This window comes from Lissotriton helveticus, chromosome 5_1 (genome assembly GCF_964261635.1).
Source record: "Lissotriton helveticus chromosome 5_1, aLisHel1.1, whole genome shotgun sequence".
Lineage (NCBI taxonomy): Eukaryota > Metazoa > Chordata > Amphibia > Caudata > Salamandridae > Lissotriton > Lissotriton helveticus.
This window is the reverse complement of record NC_136065.1, coordinates 349,866,488-349,881,289: the sequence shown is the minus strand read 5'-3', so window position 1 is coordinate 349,881,289 and position 14,802 is coordinate 349,866,488. Positions and strand designations below refer to the sequence as shown.

At 42.0% G+C, this 14,802-nt stretch overlaps 1 protein-coding gene and 1 long non-coding RNA gene across 3 annotated transcripts in view; one reads left to right on the top strand and one right to left on the bottom strand.

The window, feature by feature from the left end:
* The window catches only part of LOC144754541 (glutamate receptor U1-like), a 241,266-nt gene that overhangs the window by 184,315 nt on the left and 42,149 nt on the right, over positions 1–14,802 (bottom strand). The gene's annotated exons all lie outside the window — the stretch shown is intronic.
* LOC144754542 (uncharacterized) overlaps positions 13,948–14,802 on the top strand; it is a 92,223-nt gene continuing 91,368 nt past the window's right edge. The window contains exon 1 of the long non-coding RNA XR_013594740.1: positions 13,948–14,066. This is a non-coding gene — a long non-coding RNA (uncharacterized LOC144754542). The remainder of the gene's footprint in view (positions 14,067–14,802) is intronic.

The window sequence follows — 14,802 nt, the reverse complement described above, 5'->3', positions numbered from 1 at the left end:
GGTGTCAATGGTTGTGACAGTGGGTGTGAGAGTGTCTGTCTGGGTGTGAGAGCGGGTGTAAGAGGGTGCACCTGGGTATCACACTGGGTCTGAAGGTGTCTCTTTGGCTGTGAGAATGGGTGTGAGGGTGTTTCTCTGGGTTTCAGAGTGAGTGTCATAGTGTTTGGCTGCCTGTTTGAGTGGGTGTGTGATTGTATATATATTATTTTTTTTGACAATCGCTGAAATGCTGTGGATTTAAACCGGGGGCCCCGCTGAACCCCATGGCTGGAACCACGGATTTCCAAAAATGTCAAAAAATATTTTGACACATTTAACATAACAATTTATGCTGCCCTCTATGTGGTATGGGAGTCTCTACCCTGACCTCTTCATAAACATTACGGCCCAAATCTGAACTCAGGGAACGGTTTCCCTATAAAACAAAATGGCGGCGGCACCTTTTCTGTGAAGGTGCGGCCAGGCAATGAGGTCTTCACTTTGGTGCGTGGATCTGTGGATTCCTGCAGGAGGATACCCGTCCGCAGCTATCTATATTTAATAGCTCTAAAACTGCTTTATGGATTTACACCAAATCACAAAAAGCATGCTTTTTGGACCAAGAGCTAGCTTTTTGTTCTGTCCAGCAGTTCGGGCTCTAATCATGTTCAAAATCCCTACGGAAATTAACATGGGGAAAATGCATTTTGGGACCTCCCTTTTTCTTGGCTCCCGCTTTGCCGATCACCCTGAAACATTCAACACAGCAGCTGAACCAACTAAAGTATACGTTTCGAACATTTCGTGAAGATTTGTCAAGTGACGCCAAAGTTATTGGCAAAACAAAAAACGCTCTTCCTATGGAAACTAGGTCCTAACTATAACTACCTACTGGCAAAGGCCAGTACGTAATATATATACCTATCTAGAGAGAGAGAGAGAGAGAGAGAAAGAGAAAGAGAAAGCCAGTGTCTGAGAGGGATGGAGGGAGAGAGCCCTCATTTATGCCTAAAATGGCTGTACAGTTATTTCCGAAACCGATGTTAGCTGACACACAGATATAAAAGACAGACAAGCACAGCCCTGTTGTCAAGTGGCACCGCTAATGAGGAAGAGCAGAAAAGCTCCCTCTGTTATTTTTTTTCTTTTTCTTCCTCAATCTGGTTTTGTCAGCAGCCTGACACAGGGCATGCAATTAACTCCCCTTGGAAGCGGCACACTGCTGGCATTCTGCTCGGTTTTCAGAAAAAAACAAGAAAACACGAAAAATGCAGCACCTCGCCAAACATCAGCTAGAGCTGAAACCATTAAAGCAGTGTTCCGTGAAACACTACAAAACAAGCTAGGGCAACTACTGCAAAAAACAGTAAGAAGTAGGAGGCAAAGGCAAAAATAGCATAGAACTTGTAAACAAACAATTGTATTATTATTATTATTATTATTATTATTACTATTACTATTCTTCTTATTCGTATTGTTATTATTATTAATAATAATAATAATAATAATAATACTGGAAGAAGAAAAAGAATGATACTAATATCGTTATTAGCAGTGGTCTTTTTGCTATTTTTATTACTGTTAAAAATGATGACAATAGTGATAATAATAATACTAACAATACAGTTTTGTTATTATTATTATTATTGATAGTATATTAATAGGAGATATAGTAAGAATACTCACTGTCCTCCATTTGATATGATAACAACCAAAATACTGATCATATACTTAAAGTATCACAAATGATTTAGAGTAATGGTAGGATTTCTATTTATAATAATTGCGTATTGACAGAATAATTATATGCATAGAATAAGTGATATGTAGATAGCAATTGCATTATCAGAAATATTAATGAAAATATAGTGGATTATAATATTTGAAGTAGTAACAATGATGCTAAAAATGATCATATTAATATTATTATTATTATTAATTATTATTATTAACCGAGTTTTATAGAGCGCAAACAACCCGGAGGCCTCGTAGCGCTAGGTATCTTCATACTACAGAAAAAGGAGGAGAATTAGATGAACAGATAGGTTTTCAAGTTCTTTCGAAATTTTAAAAGGTTCGGTTCACTGCGAAGGAGGGTGGGCAAAGAGTTCCATTCCTTAGCAGCATTCCAGGAAAAGGAGCGTCCACCCCATCTGGTACGTCTGATCTTATTGACAGTAGCTAGAAAGGCAGTGCTTGAACGTAAGGATCTGTGAGGGAGGTAAGGTTCTGCTAAAGAGCAGATCATAGTGGGGGCGGTCTTTCGCATGGCTTTGTGCATGAAACACAGGGATTTGAACAACACTCTGGCTTTTATAGGAAGCCAGTGCAGCTTCCTCAGGGCCATGGTACCTGATTGCCGTTTGTTGAGGCCCAATAAAAGGCGAGCTGCAGCATTTTGAGTCACCTGCAGCTTCCTTATTGTGGAGGTAGGAGCCCCTAAGTATAGGGAGTTCCCGTAGTCCAGGCGGGACAGAATAATTGCTTGCACCATTATTCTGCGGGCTTCAAAAGGGAGGAGTGGTAACACCTTTCTCAGCATGCGCATGAGCCCAAAGCACATGGCGGACAGAGTAGTCGCTTGCTGCAGAAAGTTAAGGTTAGTGTCCAACCAAATGCCTAGGCTCTTTATATGGGGCTTGGGTTTTGGCGGGGGCCCCATACACAAGGGCCAGTCCATGAGAGGGCAGGGAATAGCTGAGTTGCCTAACATCAGGAGCTCCGTTTTCTCGCCATTTAATTTTAAATGCGAGGTAGCCATCCACTGAGCAATCGCTACTAAACAGTTGCTTAAGTTTGAAGAGGATGAGTCCGCCTGATTCATAGATACGACTAATTGCGTATCATCGGCGTATGTCACTATGTCAAGGCCGAATGAATGCACTATATCAGCTAAAGGCTGCATATAAATATTAAAAAGTGTTGGACTCAAGGCCGAGCCCTGGGGCACACCTTGATCCAAGGGCCAACATTTTGAATGGGTAGTGCCCTCTACAACCTTAAATGAGCGATTCTCCAGAAAAGACTGGAGCCAGTCCATAGCTTTCCCTGAGATTCCCAATTTATAGAGGCGGTGGAGAAGAATGCTGGTGTTGACAGTGTCGAAAGCGGCACTAAGGTCGAGCAGCAAGATTGCTGTAGTGCCGCCTTAATCCATTTGTTTCCTGGCCAGCTCAGTTACCGTCAAAAGAGCCGCCTCAGTTCCCAATTTGGGACGAAAGCCGGCTTGGGAGTCATGGAGAAGATGATAGTCTTCTAAAAATTGGGTGATAGACGTATTGATATGTCTTTCCAAGAGTTTACTGACCCATGGAAGGAGAGAAATAGGCCGGTAATTGGCCATGTCCTCAGGATCTAGAGTGGGCTTTTTCAATAGAGCCTTAACTTGGGCGCATTTCCACGCTGCGGGCACTCGGCCTGTGGTAATGGAGGCATTTAGAATGTTAAGAATAACTGGTTTGATGGTATTACCAATTGTTATTAACTGACTGGGGGGAGCAGGGTCCACAGGAGATCCGGATTTTATTTTTGACATGATGACCCCAAGTGAGTTGGTCTCCAACAGTGGAAATTCTTCTAATTTAGGAGTGCTGGAATTAAGTGAGTTGATCCCTATATCCTGGCCTAAGTTAGGTGATTTGAAACCAGAAGCAATTTTCTGTATTTTGCTGTGGAAGTATTCAGCTTGACTATCACAGCGAGCCTGAGCTTTACTCGGGTCAGGCAGGGTCAGGGGAGTATCCATCAGGAATTTGGCTATCCGAAGGATTTCTCTGGACGAGTTGGAGGCAATTTGAATTTTTTCCTCAAAATATGATGTTTTAGTGCATCTAATTTCTGCTTTGTATTGTTTGATGGCTTCAAGATGCGCAGTTTTATCTATATTGCTATGGGAGATCCTCCAATTTCTTTCAAGTTTCCTGCACTCTCTTTTTAGTTCTTTAAGTTGAGGAGTATACCAAGGCGAATCCTTGGATTTTGTCTTTTCTCTCAGGGCCTTGATAGGTGCAATAGAGTCCAGGGCTATACACAGCCAGTTGTAGTAGTTCTCGTATTGCAATGCGGGATCTGTCTCATTTGGAGGAGGGGACAAGGAGAGCAGGTTTGCCCATTGATCAGAGGAAATTTTGGACCAATCTCTCCCTTGTAGGATCGTGCGGGGCGAGGGATGTAGTGGCATAGCTGGAGTCCACTGTATGGGTATCAGATAGTGGTCCGTCCATGTAAGAGGCAGCGGATATTAATTCAGTGTAAGAGTTTAATTAGCTCAGAGCCATTATTTAGAAAGGATTTGATTTGCTGTTGACGTTAAAAAGGATGTTGGGTCTGGTGAGACTCAAAGCAAGGCAGGTGTCCATCTTTCTCAAACATCACAAACTTGCCAGAATTAGACCCTGGTTATAGTCTCAGGAGAGCGCCCAGACTGAATTTACTTTTGGTATGATGTACAATTCTGTTTTGTGCTCGAAAAGTCTGTGAGTCGCAAAAATACATGCTTTGCATCAGTAAACAGGAAATCTTCCCAGAGGATAACTTGTGTGCAGCCCAAGAGGAGGTAGGGGGCGGCCAAGTTTTGGGGCGGCGGCCTCCCCCTGCTCTTACCTGCTGTCTCGGGTCAGCAGTCGGCAGCACCCCCCTTGCACTTCAATGCGGCCGCCGCGGGTCAAACTGAGGTATCTCGTGAGTACCTCCTCTGCTGTTCAATGTACCCGCCACGGGGCGGCAAACGCAGAGACTGCCAGGGGCGGCCAAAGGGCTAGCTATGCCACTGGGTAGATGGGGAGGGGCATTAAAGGTTTGTCCCAATCAAATGAATGATTTGCTGTGGAATGTATGAATAGTTTGCAGCTACAATTGCAGTTGTAAATCATTGATCTGATACAGGCTGCCCGTACGTGACTATATTCTAGGTTGATGTGCGGGGGTAGTAAAAAAAAAAATACAATTAAACAATTACCTTGAGGCGTGATGCGACATCCTCCTCCACTGGTTGTCTCCCTTTGAGACAGGCTTCAATGCAGGACCAGAAAGCTGCATTAACCAATCCTGGCGCTGCTCTCACAGCATGAGAGCAGTGCCAGGATTGGTTAGAGCAGCTTCTCTCAGTGCTCCTAAGAGCGCTGGAGGCCTGCGCTTTCTCTAACCTAGGTTAGAGAACTTTAAAATGCAAATGTCTGGCTGGCCAGCCCATGAGGGCCGGCAAAAGAGACATGCACATTTTAAAGAGCACAGCTCCCTGCTGCTGCCTCTTGGCATGGCAGCACTGGCCCCGCCCCATCCTGTCACTCAGTTCAGGATGGGTTGGTTGCTCAAAAATAAAACGGTAATAAATAAACTTTATTACCATTTTATTTTTCAGCTCTGTCTTCCGCTCTGAGGGGATGCCGTAGAAGTCAACAAAGCGCAATTGGGTGAGCAGACTGGGAAGTGCACACTGCTGGGCAATATAAGAGAGCTCGGGCAGGCACAAAATTGTCCAGGGCGGGTAGTGTGAGACTCCCTGCACTGGTGGGCAGTGTGCAAATTATGCACTGACAAAATTGTGAGACAGCGGGCCATCCCGTTGTCAAACTGGTAATGTTCTGCACACTTTCACTGGGAACCCGCTGTGGTTCTCTTCAGGTAAATCCATAAACAATAATAATCCAATTCACTGGTCTCGTTTCAAGACTTTCATATTTATTGATTTCATTTCATCTTTTGATTATTTGCGTTATATCCACGACATTTTTTATTGACATTTCCCATTTACCCAATGCATTTCGGGTCTATAGTGACCCTTCTTCCGGGGTCTCTGTCAGAAAAATCAAGAAAAATGCAATCAGCATTACAGCCATCTCTGTGTATGTACAACTGATGCTTTAGTAAATGCTCTAACATTATTGTGCATGCAAAAATTCTGCGCGTTCAAAAATTATATGGCATTCAACTCTAACCCATTTAATGAATGCTTCACGGTTGTACGCCCTGTTTCTTAAAGGGTTACTCCCAAAAAAATGACCGCCAAAATTAAATCGAGTTGCTAGCGCAACTCTAAAAGATTCTAACTGTGCTCTCTCAAACAATGCGTCCTGCCTTATGCAGTTGCTCTAAATCAACAAGAAATAAACAAACAAAAATCCCAGAGTTTCTAATGCATAACAAACGCCCTGCTCTTCGTTCGTTCTCACTTACTAGGAAATGCGCCCGTCTTCAGATTTCAAAATGCCGACCAATCCGCTACTTTCTCACATAGAAGGTAAAGCTATATGATGCGTTCTGCGCTTAGATTGGATACACATGCGGTCACGTGACCGCCATCACGGACTCGATGTCAGCCCTCATCTGATTCAAACACTTGTTAATGCATGTGATTAACTGGATTGAAATAGAGCGAAAAGCCAGTAATGTTAGTCTCTAAAAGTGAAAATGCAAAAATTACGATGCATTTTTAAATGCAGTTCGCGCTTTAGAAAAAACTATTACATATGCTCATAATAGTATTAACACGCTCTATTATAACGTGAATACTACTGGTGGTCTCCTAAAATAAAATGCAATAGACTAAACCATAATAAACAGTACAAATAAACATTACAAATCAACATTACAAATAAACATTACAAATAAACATTTACACATGAATAGTGTCGGCCATTTTGGGTAGGGAAGTTCTCAAACTTCATGTTATGCAGGGAACAATTGTCAGCTCTCCCAAAGTCTATTTATAAAAAACAGGATAGTTCTATCCTGTCATTCAAACCATTCGGTTGTAGGCTGCCCATCTTCTTTATCCAAAAGTATTCAGATCTCAGTCTTTGTTTATGTAAGTCTCTTTCAGGATGATGCTTTAAGACTTCTAGTATGGTGAAGCGTAATTGCGCAACATTGTGTCCTGCTTCCAACCAGTGTGCACTCACTGTAGATTTCAAATTCTTCAACCGAATATTACTCTTGTGTTCTGTTATTCTGATTTTAATTTTGCGTTCGGTTTGGCCTATGTATAATTTACCACATGGGCATTTGATGCCATAGATTACGTTTTTCGTGTCACAGGTTCCTGAGTATAACAAAGACATCTTCTTGCCCGTCATAGGGTGTGTGAAAATCTGTCCCACCATCACGTTGTTACAGTGGACGCAATTTTCGCATCTCTGCATGCCTTTGTAGTTGGTTACTTCCGGTTTAAATCTCTTTTTCAAAAGTTCTTTCAAATTTTTTGGCCTGCTATATGCAAACGTTATCCGCTCAGCAACTAGTGGTTCTAAGTCAGGTTCCTGTGTGATAAGTGCCCAGTGTTTCTTCATGATATTGGCTATCTTCACTGCTTGTATCGAATGTTTCAGGACACATACTGTCATTTTAGTTTCACTTCTTTCTTTTGTCACAAGCAAAGATTCTCTCTTCATGTTCAAAACTTTATTTTTGGATTCTTCCAATAGAGGTTTGGGATACCCTCGTTGTGAGTACTTTTGGATCTGTTTGTCGATGGTGGAGAGTAAATCTTGTGAGTCTGAGGTAATTCTTTTTTGGCGGATAAATTGAGACACTGGGAGGTGTTTCTTTAGAGAGTGGTGGTGAAAGCTTTGATAGTGTAGACCACTATTTCTGTCCGTTGGTTTGGTGTACACACTAGTTCTTATCCTGTTCTGTTCAAGATGAATTTTTACATCTAAAAACGCCAATTCTTTCTGGTCCATATGGTGGGTAAATTTAATGCGATCATGTACTGCATTGAGTCTTTGGATGTTGTTAATCAATTCCTCTTGTTTACCCTTCCAGATGAGGAAGATGTCATCAATGTATCTCTTGAAGACCATTAGCCCAGTAGTCCAGTTCTGGTTGTGAATTATGTTGTCATGCTCAAATTTTGCCATAAAGGTGTTTGCGTAGGACGGTGCCCCCGCAAACCCCATGGAGGTCCCACTGCACTGTTCATAAAAATTGTCTTCCCAGTTAAAGTAACTGTGTAATAGAGCAAACTGTAATAGTTCCAACATGAATGTTTTTTCTCCACCACTTACTTCATTATTCAGTAAACACCATTCCATCGCTTCAATTCCCTCACTGTGTGGGATTGAGGTGTACAGAGCTGTCACGTCAATGGAACATAGCCATATTTCTTCATCGTTTGGGATATTTACTGTAGCTAACATGTTAAGAAATGCGGTGGTATCTTTTAAATGTGTGCTCCATTTCTGAACTAGAGGCTGTAGGAACCAATCCAGGTATTGACCCAGTGGTTCCGATAATGATCCACATGCGGAAACTATCGGTCTAAAAGGAGGTCTCTTGGGGTCCTTATGTATCTTAGGGAGCATGTAAAATTGGGGTCTCCTGGGATATTTGGGATTCAGAAATTGGTATGTAATGTAATGTAATGTAATGTAATGTAATGTAATGTAATGTAAGGGACACTTATAGAGCGCTGCTACCACTCCAAGGAGTATCTTGGCGCTTACACAACCCGGTGGAATAGTTGGAATAGGGAAGAGAGCATCCTGAATTATTAAGCACATCCACTAAACCAAAGTCTTACACAAAGTATCAGACATAGAGAAAATCCATGTCTTCAAAGTGATCCATTTCATCTCTAAAGCTTTATCCAAAATAGTTTTTAGTGTCATTCCAAAAATTTCTGTCGGATCTTGATCCAACTTGTGATATATATTTTCATCCTGAAGGTGAGCCTGTACACTCTCTTTGTAGTAGGTGGTATTCATCACCACTATTGCGCCCCCTTTATCTGCCTTTATTATGGTAATGTCATTGGCGTCTCTCAAAGTTTGTAGAACTTGCCATTCTTTTCTGGAAAAATTGCTGGTGGTTCCACTGGAATATTTGATTTTTTGAATCTCAGATGTTATAATTCGTTCATATGCATCAATGGTTTTATGTGAGGTGGGTGCACAAAAAGTGCTTTTAGATCTAAATTCTTTCAAATCTGTCTCAGGTTTTTCACTCGGTGGTAGATTATTAAAGAAGTTCTTTAATCTCAAATTTCTCATAAATTTGTAAATTGATATTTCAGTTTCCTGGGCATTAGATTTATATCTTGGAACAAATGTTAAACCTTTATTTAATACTTTAGTTTGAGCCTCCGTCAATTGTTTATCCGATATATTGATGACTAGGTCAATTTCGGTTTCTTTGGTCTCAGTTCTCTCTCCACTACAGTTTCTTTTGCTTGCGTTTTCTCTTTTTCCTTTTCCCCTCCTTGTTTTGAGGGCTCTGTTATTATTATGCTTGTTGATGGAGCATTGTTTGCTGCTGGGCTGGTGTCCAAAAAAGACTCTTTACTTTGTTGATCTCTGCGTTTATCCTGTGGTATGGGTCTCCTATTTTGTGCTGCTTCCGAATCAGATACCACGCTTTCCTGTGATGAACTGACATTGGTCTGTGGTTGTTGCCACTTCCTTTGATTGTAAACTTCTGCCCAACTGTACACCTCTTCAAGTTTATAATCTATTGTATCTCTCCGGTATTTTTTGATCTTCCTGTCCTCAATCTCTTTAGCATATCTTTCCAGTTTTTTATTGACTTCTTCAAGTGTAGCCGATAAGTCATCAAATTGATTTAACTCACTTTTTATGTTCTCCAGTTCCACTTCAATTGTTTTCAGTTCTCTTGACAACTCTTCCACGATCAGCAAAATAAGATCCAAACTGCATTTGTTCAGAATTTGGTACCATTTTATAAGGAAAGCCTTGTTATTCCTGCATAACATAGGTTTAAGGGCTATTCTTAAACCCCTCGGGATTCGTTGATTTCTATGGTAGTGTATTAAAGTTGTTGCGTGCAATCTTTGGTTTATTTCTCGTTTACTTGCATATTCCAGTTGTTTTAATAATTGATTTACTGTACTTGGCTGTGGGCTGAAGGCTCTAGTTTCCTTGATCAGACTGTATATTTCTTCCGCTTCCGCTACGGTGTATGCTAGGGTTTCTGCCTTGTTAGATGTGATCTGCGCTATTTCTTCTAGATTCATCTTTGCGGTGCTTAGATGGAGGGTAGACTGTAATATGTAACTAAAACTTTGTTGAGTCCATCCAGCACTCTGATTAATACTATTTTCCTCTGTCAATTAATCCACTCGTTGTTGTGCAACATTAACCCAGTGTTTTAGAGACCAGTGAATTGGATTATTATTGTTTATGGATTTACCTGAAGAGAACCACAGCGGGTTCCCAGTGAAAGTGTGCAGAACATTACCAGTTTGACAACGGGATGGCCCGCTGTCTCACAATTTTGTCATTTTGTAAAGTGTTTCTAGACTAAAACACTGGGTTAATGTTGCACAACAACGAGTGGATTAATTGACAGAGGAAAATAGTATTAATCAGAGTGCTGGATGGACTCAACAAAGTTTTAGTTACAAATTATGCACTGGCCATGTTTGAAGCTTGTGGGGAGAGCAAGAGCAGGATGAAAATGTGTCCAGAAGGTGGAACGTGCACTGGTGAGCAGGGGGAGGAGCTTACACAAGTGGACAAAGTGAGAGGCTTGCATTTTGGTTATTGTGAGAAGTGTTCCCTGTCAAGTAGTGTGAGAAAACCTCATTAGTATCATGAAGAGACATGCACTGTTGGGCAGTGTGAGAAGCATTCACTGTGAGGACAATCTTCAGTCCTGATAGAAGAAAGGCTGTCATCTTTAGCTCCACAAAAGCAAAAATAGTCAAAGTTTCATTCTCGGAGAAGGTTATCCCTAAATGCTCAAAGAAGGCATGGATCACACAACTTCATTTATTTATTTGAAAGGTTTTACAAAGCACAAACATGACCCGTCAGGGTATCAGAGCGCTGTGCACAAAGCATGCAATATGAACAGGAAAGGTAGCAAATTCAATGTGTAAGTAGTCAGTTAAATAGTAACGTGAGAAAGAACACTCCATGAAAATCGGAGGTATAAAGCAGTACAAATGCATTACTGAGCATTCAAAGAATACTGTAGAACTGAAATAGAAGTTAGTTCGGATGGTTTCAGGTCTATCTTTGCAAGTAGCTATTCAGGAGCAAACTTTTGATTAATTTTTTGAATGTGGCAATCGAGGGGTTGGAGCTGATTTAACCCCTTTGATGCGGGGCTGTTTCCCCCGCTGTGCTGGGGGGCGGGGGAGGGGGCGCACACAGCGCCCCCATGCTCATGACGAGGTCAGCTCGTCATGAGCTATGGCGCTCTGGTGCTCATGACGAGCTGAGCTCGTCATGGCCACTCCCGTTCCAATGGAACACTCAGCACTGCAGGGGAATCAGCCCAGCATGCGAGCGTTCCACGGAAAGGGCGCGGTCATGACGAGCTCAGCTCGTCATGAGCACCGGAGCGCCGTAGCTCATGACGAGCTGAACTCGTCATGAGCGCTGAAGGGGTTAACTTTTGAAAAAATGTCTGCTGGCTAAGTTGACACCACAAGTTAAAGTCCAAAAGCAAGTACGTGTGTATTTGCTAGCGTCTCAACTACTAAGCACAGTTGGGCAATAGATAATCAGTTTTTGTCAAGGTAGAGATGTTAAAATACCCCTACGGAATCTAGGGGAATGGTTACTTCAACCATCACACAAGAGACCATGAGCCTTTTTAGTACTCCTACTTATCTGCTACAGGCTAGTACTCCAGGTACCGACAAGGGCAACCTGTCGGAATGGGTGATGTCAGACTTGGGAGGAGTCTGTGGGTCCTCTGGGCTGAACAGTTCCAGTAATCCATAGTGAGAGGCGGTTGAAGCCATAGCTTTTGTCTGTGACGCCTGGTCCCCACTGGCAATGGCTCCAGGCACCTACCAGTGCCATCTGAACAGTTACAGTTATCATCAGTGATAGGTAGATGATGCTCTGGCTTTCAACTGAGAGGCTTGGTCTCCAGAGGCTGTGACTCCAGCCACCATGTGGCGCCACCTAGCCTGCCCGGGGCTGGGTGCCATCGGATTGAGAATGAGTTTTGGGCACCTCCATGGTGAACAGTTCCAGTAATCTCCAATGAGAAGAGGGTAAAGCCATGGCTTTTGCCTACGAAAATGTATAGAATTTAAAATGATGCTCCCAGAGCTATACTGGATATTACTGCATTCCAACATGTTTCTCCTATGCCACATTTACTCCACTCATTCCCAGTTCAATCCATGGTCAACATTTGAGTTTGGATGCATGTGTCTCCTTTATTCAGATGATATTGAACACTGGTCTGGATACAATCCTCGGAGGGATCTGAGTTCACAAGTGATGTTTTCGAGAATTGTTTGGAGAAATATTTTCAGTCTTTTGGTCCTCATTGGTGGAATGAAGGTCCATCCATTTTGCGTCTTACCAGGGAGCTGGCAGTATTTTATAATGATTGACACCTCACCTTTCCCCATGCGTAGGGCAATAAGCATGCAAGCACTTTCATGCCTTTGGGTTAGGTGATTTATAAGTAATTTTGGACTTCGATTGTGAGAAGCAGCCATTGGCTGTCAGCATGCACTCCTAGGAAGTGTGAGAAGTGTTTACTGCTAGGCAGTAAGAGGAGCAAGCACTAGAAGGCAGTATGTGAAGCATACATTTGAGGCAGTGGCAGTGTGCAATGTGAGAATCATGCACTGTTAGGCTGTGTGAAATCGGCACTGGCAGGCAGTGTGAGTCTTGCATTCACAGGCAGATAAGGGTACACTCTTAGGCAGTGTAAAAAGTGTGCCCTGGTAGACAGTGTGAGAAACTTGCACAGGAAGGCAGTTGTTGACAAAAACACTGAGTGCAGCAGGAAGCACACTCTGAGAAGCAGTATGAGTAGTATGCAGCAGAGGCCAGTATAAGAACTTTGCACTAGTGGGCATTATTTGTAGCTTTCCTGCTTGACAGTATCAAATGATGAGGTCAATGTGAGAAGTGCCCACTGGTGGGTTGTGTCACAAGCTCGCACAGGCTGGAAATATGAGAAGCTTACATTGGTGGGCAATGTGGCAAATGTGCAGCTGGGACAAGTGCACATTGGTTGGCAGTGTGGAGAGCTCGTAATGGTTTGATAGAGTTAGACAAACACTGGTAAACTGTGTTAGATACAAGTACTACTGAGCAGTTCTTAGCGCACACAATGGCAGTGATTGTGAAAACAGGAACTGTTAGGCAGTATGAGAATTGTACATTAGTCTCTATGATTATCTTATGGTACTGCCTATATATTTCTCTTACTATGTTGGTTAGTATTGAGGTACTGTTCCGTTAGGTATTACTTCTTTCAATCACCTAGGGCCAGATGTAGGTAGGGTTTTACCGGTCGGTAACGGCCGAATTCGGCCGTTACCGACCGGTAAAAGGAATTTGAGATGTAGGGGGCAGAATCGGTAATTTTACCGTTCTGTAATTTACCGATCTGTAATTTTACAGAATCTGTAAATATACCGGTCGGTAAATTTACAGAACGGTAAAATTACAGATTCTGTAAAATCGATATGTAGGTGGGACTCTGATGAGTCCCACAAGGCCTAAGAAATCGGTATTTTACCATCAAATTCAATTTGATGGTGAAATACCGATTCAGGTGAGCATGCACATGTGTGCATGCACACCTGTGCCATATGACAGGCAGACCTGCCCTTAGGGCAGGTATGCCTGCCATATGGCCCCCGAACCTTTTTTGGGGGTGCTAGAGGGTGTCAAAGTGACACCCCCTGCACCCTTGCCAAAAATCTGTATTTACCGATCGGTAAATACCGACCTGTAATGCCCCATTCATTCCTATGGGCTTCAAAGCCCATAGGAATGAATGGAGCATTACAGGTCGGTATTTACCGAATCGGTAAATACCGACTTTTAAAGAATCGGTAAATCCACATCTGGATTTACCTACATCTCGGTACATCTATTTTACCGACTCTTAAATACCGAATCGGTAAAATTCGGTATTTAAGTGTCGGTAAAATAGATTTACCTACATCTGGCCCCTAGTTGTTAATGCTGTTCTTGTTTTTTGTTTCCAACTTATAGATCATTACCCACGTGTCTTCCCTTCTCCTCATTTTATTCCTGGAGTTCGCTGATTCGTCTTTCCCCTCCCGCCTTCCCTCACGAGTTGCGTTCCCGTCATTATCCTTTGTGGCCTTCATCCCTCCCACCTTTAGATGTTTTGGATGTTATGTAAGTCATATTTCTCTCTTTTTATCTTTCTTTTTTGTTTTTTCTCCTTCTTCTTCTTCTTCTCCTGTCTCTTTCTTCTTCTCGTCCTTTATCGCTTTCCCTTCATTCATTTCTTTTCCTTCCTCTCCTTTTCTCATGGATGCTCTTCTATTTTTCCTATTCTTCTCATTCATTTCTCTTGCATCTAGCTCATTTATCACTTATTCTCTTGTCTTCATTGACTATTCTTGATTACAGTTCTTTTTTCTTGTTCTACTATGTTGACAGTTCATTTTCTCACATTTTTACTTATGTATTTATACAAAATTGTTGCAATATGGATTGCTTATCTTTCTACACTTTAAAGGTTTTTCATGATTTTTCTTTCACATTTATTACTGATTGCTTACTATTGAATTATAATACCAGCTTGTTATGTATTCCTTCTTGCTTTTTTGAATGCCATTAAAAATTGTTTCATGGAATGTTAGGGGGTTGCACTCCCCCATAAAGAGGCAGAGAGTTTTGACACACTTAGCTAAACTTAAGGCGGACATTGCCTGTTTACAAGAATCACACCTCTCACCCGAGGAATCTATCAAACTCAAAAGAAATTGGGTTGGGGAAGTATTTTTTTCTCCTGGTGACGGTAAACGCAATGGAGTTCTCATTTTATTTCATAAATCTCTTTCTGTCAAATTTGTTGCTGACTCAGCGGATCAATCTGGCAGATGGGTTTTGGTTAAGTTTGTTGTAG